This window comes from Trachemys scripta, chromosome 9, assembly GCF_013100865.1.
Source record: "Trachemys scripta elegans isolate TJP31775 chromosome 9, CAS_Tse_1.0, whole genome shotgun sequence".
NCBI classification, from domain to species: Eukaryota; Metazoa; Chordata; order Testudines; family Emydidae; genus Trachemys; species Trachemys scripta.
Genome location: NC_048306.1, coordinates 70159266 through 70172380, shown reverse-complemented (window position 1 = coordinate 70172380; position 13115 = coordinate 70159266). Strand labels below are relative to the sequence as shown.

The following is a 13115-nucleotide window of genomic DNA, read 5'->3' as shown; positions in this document are numbered from 1 at the left end:
CATCTCTCTTCTCTCCCCTATGACTTCTCCCAGTGGATAAGGCAAAAGCATTCTTCATATTTCCACCTATCTCATCCTGCATCCACTTCTTTAGCAAATCAAACACCTTCTGCCCAACGTTCTCATTTCTACATTTTACAGTTGGTTTCTCTGCCAAAGGCATGCTGGCAAGTATGGAGGTTAAACACAAGCAGCACTACATTTAAATTTGTATGGATAATTAGTTCAAATACCTTCCAAAAGCAAGTCATTTTTATTCTGTGTAAATAACATGCTATTCCAAATACCTCACTTGCTACACTCAGTTTCACATCTCCTTTAATCATTAACTATTAAGAAACAAGTTCTGCCATGTGTGGGGTGAGCAGGGGTGCTTAGTGGAGTTGGGCCCTACAATGCTACTGTCATCAATACATAGTCATAACTCTTAATGACATTAATGGGAGTGATGAGAATCAATGTCAGGAAAATCAGCCTAAATGCTGCCAAAATTAAGATTATGACAAAAGATGATACATCTAAAGGCAAATAATTTTTTCATTTCTGAGTTGCCTTCTGCCGAGAATCTCCAAGCACTTTACAAAGATTACTGTGTTAATCCTCATAACAACCGGTGAAGTAGGGAGGCATTATCTACAGATGGGAACACTGAGGCACAGTGATTATGGGAACACTGAGATTATGTGATTTACACACACACACGCCACAAGATGGCTCAGCAAATCAGTAGTAGAGCAGGGAACAGAACCCAGAGTTCCTGAATGCAAGCCTCATGCTTTGAATACTATCCAGTGCTACTGCTGAGATGGAACCGCATGGACATATGGGAAAAGCAAACATTATTAATCAAGAAGATCAGGTGAAAATTTCCCAAAAGATTTCCTTTTACACTGAATATATTTGAGTTGGCAATTTATGTCAGGTACAATCAAGGTCTGTCTCAAAACACCAACGGGAAATGTACTTTTTCTTTATACCAGCCTGCTGAAATGTCACAAGCCTCACCTCCTCAGCATGAAGACATTCATAAGAAATTAAGTTAAAAAGATCATCCCTTGAAAAGGAAGAATTGAATGGGGGAGAGCAATGTGTTAACCATTATCAAACTGTGGCGATGGGGGAAGCCAGACATAATGAAACAGACATCAATTCTGTTACTCTGTTCTGGTTCTGTACTTCAGTGATCTATTGGCTGCAAAAATAAGCTTCTGTCTGGTAACAGTCTGTAATCAAACACATATGTACACATGCCCAATAAGAGGTTTAGATACAGTATAAGTGGGACAATGGGGAAGAAGAAGTTACTATTGAAACCTAGCAGCCTCTCTGCAGAAAAAGCCAGCAGCAGAACTTCTCCCCATGATTGTGCTTCAAATAAACCAGTGCAGTATTTCAGGGTGGTATAAAACTGGGCTTTTCTCGCTCTTTAAACTAAAGGTGCATATAACAATAGTGCTCAGAACAAATATAGCACCCTTCAGTCAGGAATCAGCATACTCTACAAAGCCGGCTATTATCATTCCCATTTTACAGACATGGCAGTGATGCCCAAAGGTCACTACAGCAAATCACTGGCAGAGTTAGGAACAGAAGCCACAACTCCTGGTTCTCCCAATCCATTCTCTAAATACTAGGGTAGGCTGCCCACTCCCATCGCCGCCCTTTCAATACTGTCAATTATAATGAGTCCTCTATCTCCCAGATAATGTCCAGCTAACCATCACAATTTGCATTGCTTTGGCTGGCTCATAATCCCAATCTAGTTTACAATTGACAGAGGACTGCTACAGAACAGTATATAGTGGCTCTGACCAATGGATAGGGCACTGGCTTAGGAGTTAGTAGACTCAAGTTCTCTTCTTGGCTTTCATACTGACAACCTGTGGGACATTAGGCAAGTAATTTCACTTCTGCACTTCAATTCCCTCCTCTATAAAATGGGGCTGGTACCATTCTTTGTAAGGCATCTTGAAATCTGTGGATGAAAAAATATTTAAGGGCTAGGTATCATTAAATGTAAAGTTTTCAGATGGGGGAAATGAATGAACACACTTTGCCAGGAATACAGAGATGTAGACTGCTTTCCTGAAATCATAAGTGCTAGAATCATAAAGTACTTCCTGGAGAATCTAATCCCTCTTGCTGTACGAGTGCAGGGCAGTCCTCTGCCCCAACCGCTTAAATGTTTACAGTATGGAGCTTGGCCTCAGATGTCAGCAACATAGCCTCTGCTTGAATCTGGGCATGCATAGCTTGATACAAAAATCTTGCCCTGTTTGGTCTGGCCAGCTTTTAAACCTCTACAGATCTTGCATATACAAAGTACTGTTTTGTCATTTTATACATGAGATTCATTACTACTATCCACGCGTTGTCTGTTTTATGGCTATATTATATGTAGACAGTATCTTCTAGTTCAGCTACTTCTCGTGCTTATCTTATTAAGAAGCTATCATTGTCTACCAAGAGAGGTGCTTGAAAAGTGCTTTGTTTTGAAAATCTCAATAAGAGATTAATAAGAAGATACGCTTCCTTCCAGATAAATATGAATTCAATTAATATATTACCTCACGTAAACACCATGGTTTTGGCCTAATAATTTCAGGCTTTTGCTATAGCAGTGCAAAAATAAATCTAAGTAATGGGAACTGCAGATAAAGAAAAAAAATTAATTTCAAAGTGCAGCCATGCCTCCCTTCCTAATTATGCAGTGGCATTTAGGGTTTTGAGAGCATATATTTAAGACGTCAAATTAACTGAATTGATGAATCTTTCTATTGCGGCTGAACAACGAGTTCTACGAGCATTGGAGTGCTGGTGATTCATGATTTCATTTTCAGACAAATGTATGAGATCAGAGAGGTGCCTTTTTCCATTCCTTTGCAAATCCACTGAAATCTGGCCAAGATATAAGCCTCTGGAAATAGTCACTGCTTGCCCATGCTCAGCAGAAGTTTGTTACTAAATTCTCCAAAGACTCCATCTGTGCTCAGCAGGGTTCCAAAGCCTAGGGCAGAATAAGACTTTTCCAGGCAATTGGATAGGGAGACAGTTTCTCCTATACCCCCTTCTTGTACCCAGGAGTAAGCAGCCTGGCCCCAGCACAGAGGAATGAGGAAGAGCCAGGGACAGGCTGGGGTGAGGGACCGTAATTCTGCTTTCCCAATTTTTTGGGTGCTTGATTTTGCACCCTTATTCTTGTTTGTATGTAATAGTGAACATTTATCTTACAATGAGCCCAGACAAAGCCCTCAGACCTCCAGGTTTTCATGGGTTTTTCCTTTTTAGGTTTCTGCCTCCATTCTCTCAGAGAAAGGAGCCCACCTGTTTTTATACACTTGCCATTCAAGGCTCACACTCTAGCCAATCTCTTATTTTCTTTAAAAAGAGGACTTGTCCTAAACAAAGGATGCATAGAACCCAGTCCTGCAGTCCCTTTTCCCTGGCGTAGGAAGCTGAATAATTTGTCTCACAGTAGCCCCATAGTAGTGTTGAGGCTCCTTCCCTGTTTCTTCAGCTCTTCCCTTTTAACTGGAAATCCCAGCATATGACCCTGAAAAGCTGCAGCTGATAAATCTATTTATTTGTATTCTTGTAGGAGTGAGTTGAAGAGTTAAATGTTGTTGTTTGGTTTTCCTGGAGGAAAAGATGTTGTGGTGCCACCTACACATTGTATTTTCTTATTCCAAATCTGTGTCACCCTAAAAATTAAGAAAGCAGAATATAAACCATTAGTGTCAGGAAGCCATCAGTGGTCCCCATATTCGTACCATATTGGTTCTCAACCTTTAGGGAACTGTACCAGTGTAGTCTACTGCAACTACCATTTCCCATTCATTTCTACATGTCGTAGCCCACAATGAAGACTTCTAAGTAGGGCTGTTGATTAATCGCAGTTAACTCACACGATTAACTCAAAAAAATTAATTGTGATTAATCGCACTGTTAAACAATAGAATACCAATTGAAATGTATTAAATATTTTTGGATGTTTTCTACATTTTCAAATATATTGATTTCAATTACAACACAGAATACAAAGAGTACAGTGCTCACTTAATATTATTTTTTATTACAAATATTTGCACTGTAAAAATGATAAACAAAAGAAATAGTATTTTTCAGTTCACCTCATACAAGTACAGTAGTGCAATCTCTTTATCATGAAAGTGCAACTTACAAATGTAGTATTTTTTGTTACATAACACTAAAAAAAAAATCAATGTAAAACTTTAGAGCCTACAAGTCCACTCATACATCTTGTTCAGCCCATTGCTAAAAGAAACAAGTTTGTTTACATTTACAGGAGATAATGCTGCCCACTTCTTAATTACAATGTCACCTGAAAGTGAGAACAGGCATTTGATTTCTTTTGTTTTTTTTACAGTGCAAATATTTGTAATCAAAAATAAATATTAAGTGAGCACTGTATAGTTTGTATTCTGTGTTGTAATTGAAATCAATATATTTGAAAATGTAGAAAACATCCAAAAATATTTAAATAAATGGTATTCTATCATTAATCATGCGATTAATTTTTTTAATCGCTTGTCAGCCCTACTTCTAAGTTCAGTGGCCAAGGCTTCTGAGCATCCCAACTTCACAGTGAGTGAGAGAATACAAAATTGAATAGGAGATGCACATCAGTGTTATGTTAGGAAGGAGAAGCAGCTTGGAGTATCAGTTCTGGAAGTCTAAAGTGTACTTGTAACTGCATTAACACCACTGGGAAGTACTACTATATAGCAGAAGTGCGACTGGGACTCTTGTTTGCTTTGATTTTAAAAAATAACTTTTCTGAGATAGTCACACTTTAACTTTGGATGCAAAGGCACAAGTATAATGCAGCACCTCCTGTTTCCATCCTGCTGAAGTATGTGTTTATGCTTTGTTACCACTTACTCATGCACTCTGGAGAACCAAAAGAGTTGGAGCTTGACATCCAGTCAAGCATCCCTGCCTGCCAGTGTGATGGAATGTTTTCTCTTGACATTTTTGTTTAGTGAAGTCATTTGCATAAAATTAGGCTTAACATTTATTCCGTCATTCTTTTGAGTTGTAAAAATGCCATTAGTGCACTGTAAAACTATTTAGCATGCACAGATAAGGGGGATGGATTTAAATACTTATATTTTTAATGATCTTCCTTTGCCTCTCCATGACTGTTGCTGAGGTTTTTTATTTGTAGTAAATTATAGTTTAATTTATTTATAATAGTTTAGAGCAGCACTACATAATCATTGACAGGTCAGAATCTATGACATTTTCTTAATATATTTGAACTCAAAGAGGGAAGTTTCAAAAATTTCCACAAAATCTTCCCGCTGTTTTTTCAGCCATATGGAAGCATTTTAAACTTTGGACACATTTGCATGAAGTCCCCTGGATGGTTAACTTATTGTAGATCAGATCTGCCAAGAGTCTTAATGTTTGTGTTGTAGGATGAGGGGGGAACCATAGGGCCATAGAGATCAGGGGAGCCAAGAGGACCCTCAACGGATCTGAGATTTAAACTGTTTCCTGCTCATTCTGTAGAGGAGCCAGCTCCTCTGTGACCCCAACACACTATGAAACAATCAGAGGAAGACAAAAAAAAAGTTTCCAGCACATGGGTTTTTCCATGGCAACAGTCTGGCCCTTTTTTTAGTGTAAGCCTCTGTATAACTAGGAAGAGGAAGATGTTTGAAGATAAAATTAATGTTAAAGTTAAGTGGTCGCATCTTCTTTTGCGCCAGCATTGGTTTAGTTCAGCCAACATCATATTGAGAGTGGCCCTGGAATGAGATTTACTGGTTTTGTTCAACATCATAGATAAATTATTTAGTCTTCAGAGACTGCACTTGACATTTAAATGGTTACAGAAGAAAGTCAGTAGGTAGAAGGCCTGCAATTGAGTCATTTGAGCAGAAATGGGTAATACAGACATAAGCTTTTAGAAAGAATTATAATAACATGATAACCGAGTTTCAGTAATAAGTCAGAAATAATAAAAGGAGAAACAAAACTGAATACTGAAAGCTTATCAGAAGCATCCCATGAAAGAGTGGACATATGGAGATAGGTGAGCTGGTGCTAATCAAATGAATAGTACATTTGGTTTCAATTGTTTTCTGTAAGAATTTTCTTGTCTTCATTCCTGACTGCATTATTTTAATAAAAAACAGTGTTTGACTGTCCATGCCTGACCTAGATAGCATTTTACTTCTATAATGCTAGCCAGATGTACATAAAAAAATAAGTTGTTTCTTGCAGTTGCCATGGGTATGATCCATCCAAAGCTCATTGAATTAGAAAAGCTCCCTTTGAAATCACTCCAATTTAAATCAATGGGCTTTGAGTCAAGCCTCAGGTTGCTAGGGCTCCAATCCTGCAACTTCTAGAACAGGAATGGACTGAGACACAGAGCCTCATTGACCCACAGTGGAGTCCTAATTGGTGCTGCTGGGCACAGAAATAATGAGTAACCAGTACTGCCAATTCTGATTTTATGATTTTTGGAGTATTTTTTACCTGTCTCATGAAAACATGATGAAAGGCTGATAACTCACCAGGTTTCCCTTATTCAAAATTGTCACCATCTCCTATTACTGTCAGTGGGGCTGAAGCCAGCAAGGCCACCATTCCCTTACTATCTATCTGCATGTGGAAGTGAGGCCGCCCTTGATAAAGTTGGCTGCCACATCCCACTGAGATTGAAGCCATGCCCACAGGCAAAATGGCTGCCACGCTATAATGGGGAGGAGGGCTAGTCAGGACCCAGGGACTGAGAGGAGCAATAGAGATGCTATGAAAAGCAGATGGGGAGAATGAGGGTGAGCAGGAGGCAGATTTAGAATTTTCAAGGGAATGGGATGCAGAGGGATGTGGAGGGCAGGAGGGAGGCTGAGGGGTGGAAGATGGAGGGGATAGCATGGCATCTCCCCCAGCCTAGGGGTAGTGGTAGATACAGGGAGTCCCTTCTGAGCAGCCAGGGGAAGGCAATGTTGTCAACGCTAATTAATTGATCATGAGTCATGGGATTTTGGCACCTGTAGGAGGAGCTCTAGTGATAATGGAAGAAGCTCCTCCAGTCCCTTGGTTTTCAGTACATGGGCAGAGCTCTGTACAAGAGCCTTGGGACTGAGGAAACAGATCAGCCCTGACTTCATGTATGGCCCTAGAGCACAAAGAGGGTCCTGGGGCAGTAGTAGGTGGAGACGTGTTGCTGTTGGGTCAAGACAGTAATAGGTAATGAATGACAGTTCCTCCTTTTCAGGGATAAGGAGAGAGCAAGGGGAGTTAGGCGGGGGGGTGCAGCCAGGAAGATTCATGCATTTTTATGTGCATTAAAGGTCAACTTTTCAACCTGAGATTATCACACACACACACACACTACTACAACAATAGAGAGGAGTTGTAAAGTCAAAAGATTCAAATAATATTTTTTAGTTTTTTTTTTATATATATATTTTGGGTAGGGGTCAAATCTTGTTATTTTCTCTCTCTCTTGAGTTTGGCAATACTGAGCAACTGTTTCAATCATATTCCTAGATTTATCTATGTGGTAATGTCGACATAAGGCATTAATTTTGAAAGCTTTGCTTTTGTTGGAGGTTGTGGTGAACTGAGCAAGACCACAAATCCCCCAGTAAGATCTATATGGGTAGGCCCTTATGCCTATTCATATAGGCACAGTCAGTATTGCCAATCCCAAATGTTAAAAAAATAAATAAATCAGGAGATTAATTTAAAAATCATACCTTTTAGGTTTGTATTTACCTTTGTATTTGTCTTTTTTCTTTTTCTTTTAAGCCTTAAGAGTACACTCATGTTACATTTTAAAGCTCTTCTCCACAATCATGAAGGCTAGAATTTTGTTTTGTAATGAAAGCTGAAATTCTCATGTAATCACATGTCTCCAGAAGCTGGAGCTTTAAGAAAATACATTGAATACAAGAAAAAAAGTCACAAGAGTTAGCAGCACTGCCTAGGGGTCCATGCAGGAAGGCATGTACTGTCTGTTAGGTCCCTGAGTGTTTGGCATCTAAATTTTACTTTAAATTGGCAGAAATCTCTCAAGTAAAAAAATGCAAGTTTCTATTTGGAAGTTTTGTGAATCAGCATTTTGATGGCCGTCAAAACAACTGATCCTGCCATAGAGACATAAAAAACAGATGGCTGCATTGTTAGAAGCAGCTGAAAAAGGCATTTTATTCTAGTCTCACAGAAGTCAGAAATATGTAGATGTAGTTGACCATTTTCAAAGACACAAAGCTTAAACAACATTTCTGGGAAAAGTTTGCCATATTGCTTTTCCTTTAATATTTCCTATGGGTATATTTTGCTCTGTCTCAAAGATATATAAAGTGAATTTTTTCCCCTTAGGCTTTAGCTGACTTCAGCTCCCACAGGAGACTGACATGCAGCTGTATATTTATATCATCCTACTGAGTGAAGGCTTTGAGAAGTTATATTTGGTTATTGTGCTATGGGGAAATTATGGTGATTTAAACCATCTTTCCTAAAGACAGATGGAGATTCTGATCGGTAGTAAGTCCATTGTTATTCCATATTTGCACTAGCAAAACCAGATCAGAATGTGGTTCAATATTCTGAAAATTGCTATCACATGAGAATGTTATTCCTGAGGACAAAAATGAATGAGGAGAGACACTATATGAGATTGTTTTAAAATATTTTTGACTCCATTAAAAATCTTTACAAGTGACTTTGCAAGTAATTAAAGTGATCATGGAATTACATATTCCCTACAACCATAACTTTACAGTTTTGCTTTTACAAGTAGATAAAACCTTTAGTGGTTAGCACTAGAATACTTCATAACACATCAGAAATCATAATAAGCTTTCTAGAATCAGCAATTCTCCCTACAGTACAATATGGAAGAATATGGGGAGAATACACATGGGTAATCTTCAGTTACTAATAATCTTAGCATGACGTGCTTCCCTGAACAATTACAATAACATTAATGCCTACCACAAGGTCCATGCTTCATAGTGCACAATGAGCAAGAAAAGGTACAAACAATGTACTCATTGAACATTAAAAGGTGTCATAATTGCATCATCATGGCTAGGGCACAGCTGAAAAGTCCAACCCATACTTCTCTAATCCTGTCACCCATGTAGACTTCCTTCCCACTCCATATGCTGGACTTCTAGAAGAGTAAAACACTAGTTGGAAGACCTTTAAAATGAACACAATAATTGCTTACCAGCAGCACAGGAGTTCTCCAGTGACATCATAGTAGTAGCTGGCCGCTCCACACCAGGGAGTTGCAGTCACAGTCTTAATTTCCCCCCTTCTCAATGGCGTTTCCAGGCTGGTAGAGTGATTTTGGGTTTAACTATTTGGCCAAACGCATTAAGAGACCTCCCCTTTCAAGGTAAGCAGAATTCCAAACACAAAACAACCGTCAGCCTTTCCCTAGGCTCAATAGTCCATCAGCCCCCCATAAGCCAAACAGTCATGGGCCTACCCAGCTCAGATAGCTTAACTAGCGCTTTCCCCAGGGTCTATGTTCTATCTGCTCCCAGGCGTTTTCCACAGCTCCTCCTGGGTCTGGGGCTGAGTGCTTCTCTCACCTCTCTGGGTGGAGAGCCTTACATCAGTTCGGGGCGGGGGGTGATCCTTTCCTCAGCAATCCCCCACATTTTCACACCTAGACTGATGAAAGGCTGCCATTTATATGTCCCATAGGGCCTGGCTCTTAGTTACCTGCTCTCTCAGTCATGTGATTGGAAGAGAGCGGGAGGGAACCAGGCATAGGCCAGAGCTGGGACTTTAACCCCTTAAAAGCCCAGCTTATTCTGTTAGAGACAGCATTTACATATTAGCAGTCAAGCATATTTATAAAAGTCTCCCTTTGTGGGTTGGTACTATGGGTGAAAATCACCTGCATAGAGAGGGCCCACAGGTCATATGCATCAATTAAGCCTAACTAAGGGCTTAATTGGAACTTAACAGGCTTCATGCTGACTTTCTGCACAGGTGAATTTCAGATTTCATATGTTTTATAAGTTTCTATACTGGCTCTGCTGCAATAAGTTACACATTGTGCACAGTGTCCTTAGAGGCAGTGAAAATGTAAATACACTGCACCTGGAGAGAGACTTTCACTCTGCTGGGAAGGTAATACATAGTTAAAGTCCAAGGTACGTACAACCTGGGTTTTTTTAATTATTATTTTTATTTCATAGGAAGCTCTACATCTTTTTGCCAAAAGTGACAAATACAGTAACTCCTCACTTAACGTTGTACTTATGTTCACGAAAAATGCAACTTTAAGTGAAACGATGTTAAACAACTCAAATTTTCCCATAAGATTTATGGTAAATGTGGGGGGGTTAGGTTTCAAGGAAATTGGGGGGAGGGGCAGAAAAAAGGCATTATATACTGTACAGTACTGTACTGTGCTGTGGTTGGGAAGTGTCCCTGGCTTACCCCACACAGGCACAGCCCGATGCAGGCAAGGACGCTAGGAAGCACCTTTGCAACAGCAGCGGCAGTTTCCCCGGAGAAGAACAGGTGCCGACTTTGCGGGGAATGCTCTTCCTGTCCCCGCTCCACTCCAGGCCCACCTTTTCCCACCCCCACTCCACCTCCTCTCCGGAGCACGCCACATCCCCGCTCCTTCCCCCCACCCCTCCGAAAGTCCTAAGCACCGCCAAACAGCTGTTTAGCAGCACTTAGGATTTTCTGGGAGGGAGGGGGAGGCTTGGAGATGTGTCACTTCCCCGCTCCTCCCCCTTCCTCTCGGCGCTTCGTGCTTAGGACTTTCTGGGAGGGAGGGGGAGGAGTGGAGACCCGGCGCTTCCCCACTCCTTCCCCTCCCTCCCAGAAAGTCCTAAGCACCGCCAAACAGCTGTTTGACAGTTTTTTTTTGTTTGTTTGTTTTTTTGCCTTCCTCTGCAGCATGGGGCACGGGTCACTTGCTGGAAGGTTCTCTGCACCTTGAAGTCTTTAAACCATGATTTGAGGACTTCAATAACTCAGACATAGGTTTGTTACAGGAGTGGGTGGATGAGATTCTGCGGCTTGCGTTGTGCAGGAGGTCAGACTAGATGATCATAATGGTCCCTTCTGATCTTAAAGTCTATGATTCTATGATTCTATGAAATGCTGGGAGGGAGGAGGAAGAGGCAGAGAAGAGGAACTGGTGCAATGTTCCCTTGTAAAGTTGCTGCTCTTCCACTGAACCTTACAAGCAGTGGACAGAGCAGGCAGCCAAATGACGTTATAAGGGAGCATTGCACAACTTTAAACGAGCATGTTCCCTAGTTGAGCAGCGATGTAACTTTGAAACAACGTTAAGTGAGGAGTTACTGTAACTGAAAAGAACCTCACAGTAGCATTCATGTATATCACCTCTCTGGCTTGTATATACAGTAATATACAAAAAAACTACATTACCATAAGAGAACATCAAGACAGCATAGTTAAGCCCCTAAAGCAATGGAACAGCAAAGTTACAATTTTCCGTGCAACTGGAACTCTGTCCCACCTCTCCTTGTGCATTAACAAGCTTTAAAAAATGATCATGTGCTATTAACTCTTACAGTCAGGGATTTCATGGGGGAAAAAGCATGTGTTCATGTAATTAACGACTATATTTTAATGCATATCCACAAGGAGGCTGAATTAAGGTTACACAAGCAACTGTATATCAGGCATTTCCTAATTTTCTGGTGCTTGCCTTTACAACCAAAATAACACTCTTGTATTAAAGATTTTATTTATGTATTTTTCTAGCGTTTGAGAAGGAAAAAACAAAACATACTCTTTGTGTGCAATTGTAACAATTTCCATTGTGAAACATCAGCAGGTTTTGAATCCTGAATGTTCAGGATGGCAGCATGGACTGCTACCACTTAAGATACAGGACTAAGTACTTTAGCTAGTCGCAAGAGAAGGCTGTAATCCCAGAGAATGGTTGGGCTGGTGGGTGCAGTGTGCTGAAGATGGTTGGTGGGTGGGGTGAGGAGTTCAGCCTGTCTCAGTGAACGCTTGCTCTTCCCTTATAGGTTGGGAGAGCTTCAGCCCCATGTGTCACCCTGAAAAGGCCATTTAATGGGAGTGGGGAATCCAACCCCTCTCTCTTCCCCTTTCCCCCACAACTGCTAGGGCAGCTCCCAGGTTTTCCCAGTACAGTGTCAGCAGCAGATTGTGTTTAGTTATTATTTTGGCAGGCTGCCAGAATTTTCCTTAGGAACACAAGTAACAGAAGGGAAATGGTGAGTTTTAACAATTTTTATCTCAGCAAATGCTGAATAGAATTTCATGGGACAAAAAAAGGCACTTCCTTAGCCCAAGGGATTTCCCCTTGCCAAATATCAAAGGTCTGCTGCAAACAACAGAGGTATTAGAGCTTCTTAAAGAAAAGGTCACAAAAATACCTTATAATGTAAAGTGCTAGGAAACCTAAATATAGGGGTTGCTACTAGGTCACCCTATCGTATATAATTAGGAAAAGGTTACATAATTTTAACAAGGGGAGAAAACAAGAATTAATATAAAAGGTAGAAGGATGAAGAGTGTCTGGTACAATATCTTTGTTAATATCAATCATTAAGCTTTTCTCTTTAGGGGGCATTAAGTACTGTCTATGTCAATTTTGGTTTATATACCCTGTAGCAGAACGATGAAGCAAATGTAGGCACTAATATGATTCTTATTTACTAAGCTGTTGGTTAGTGTCAGCACCATAAAACACTCTGAAATTGTTTGAATGTGAAAATAAAAAGTGTTATGCTTATAGTGTTACACTAATAAAATAATACCAACAGGATCTTATATAGGGTTACCATTCGTCCGGATTCCCCCGGACATGTCCGGCTTTTTTGAGTTAAAAATAGCGTCCGGGGGAATTTGTCAATGTCCGGACTTCCCCTCCTCCCCCCCCCCCATACAGAGCGTGCGCGTGGCTTACAGAGCAGCCCGGGCTCCGACAGCCAGAGCCAGAGCCCTTCCTGCACTTCCCCCCTCCTCTCTCCTGAAACTTGACACCACTCCCCTCCGCTCTCTCCCTCCCCCTCCCTCCCTGCATTCACAGATCGCCATTCGCCGTCTGGAGCTCCGAGCCTGCTCTCCTCCCCCGCTGTCGAGCGCGCTGC

The 13115-nt window shown here is 40.8% G+C and overlaps 1 protein-coding gene across 4 annotated transcripts in view; it reads left to right on the top strand.

Moving 5' to 3' along the window:
• Nucleotides 1–13115, top strand: part of SPHKAP (SPHK1 interactor, AKAP domain containing) — a 111520-nt gene that overhangs the window by 62490 nt on the left and 35915 nt on the right. The gene's annotated exons all lie outside the window — the stretch shown is intronic.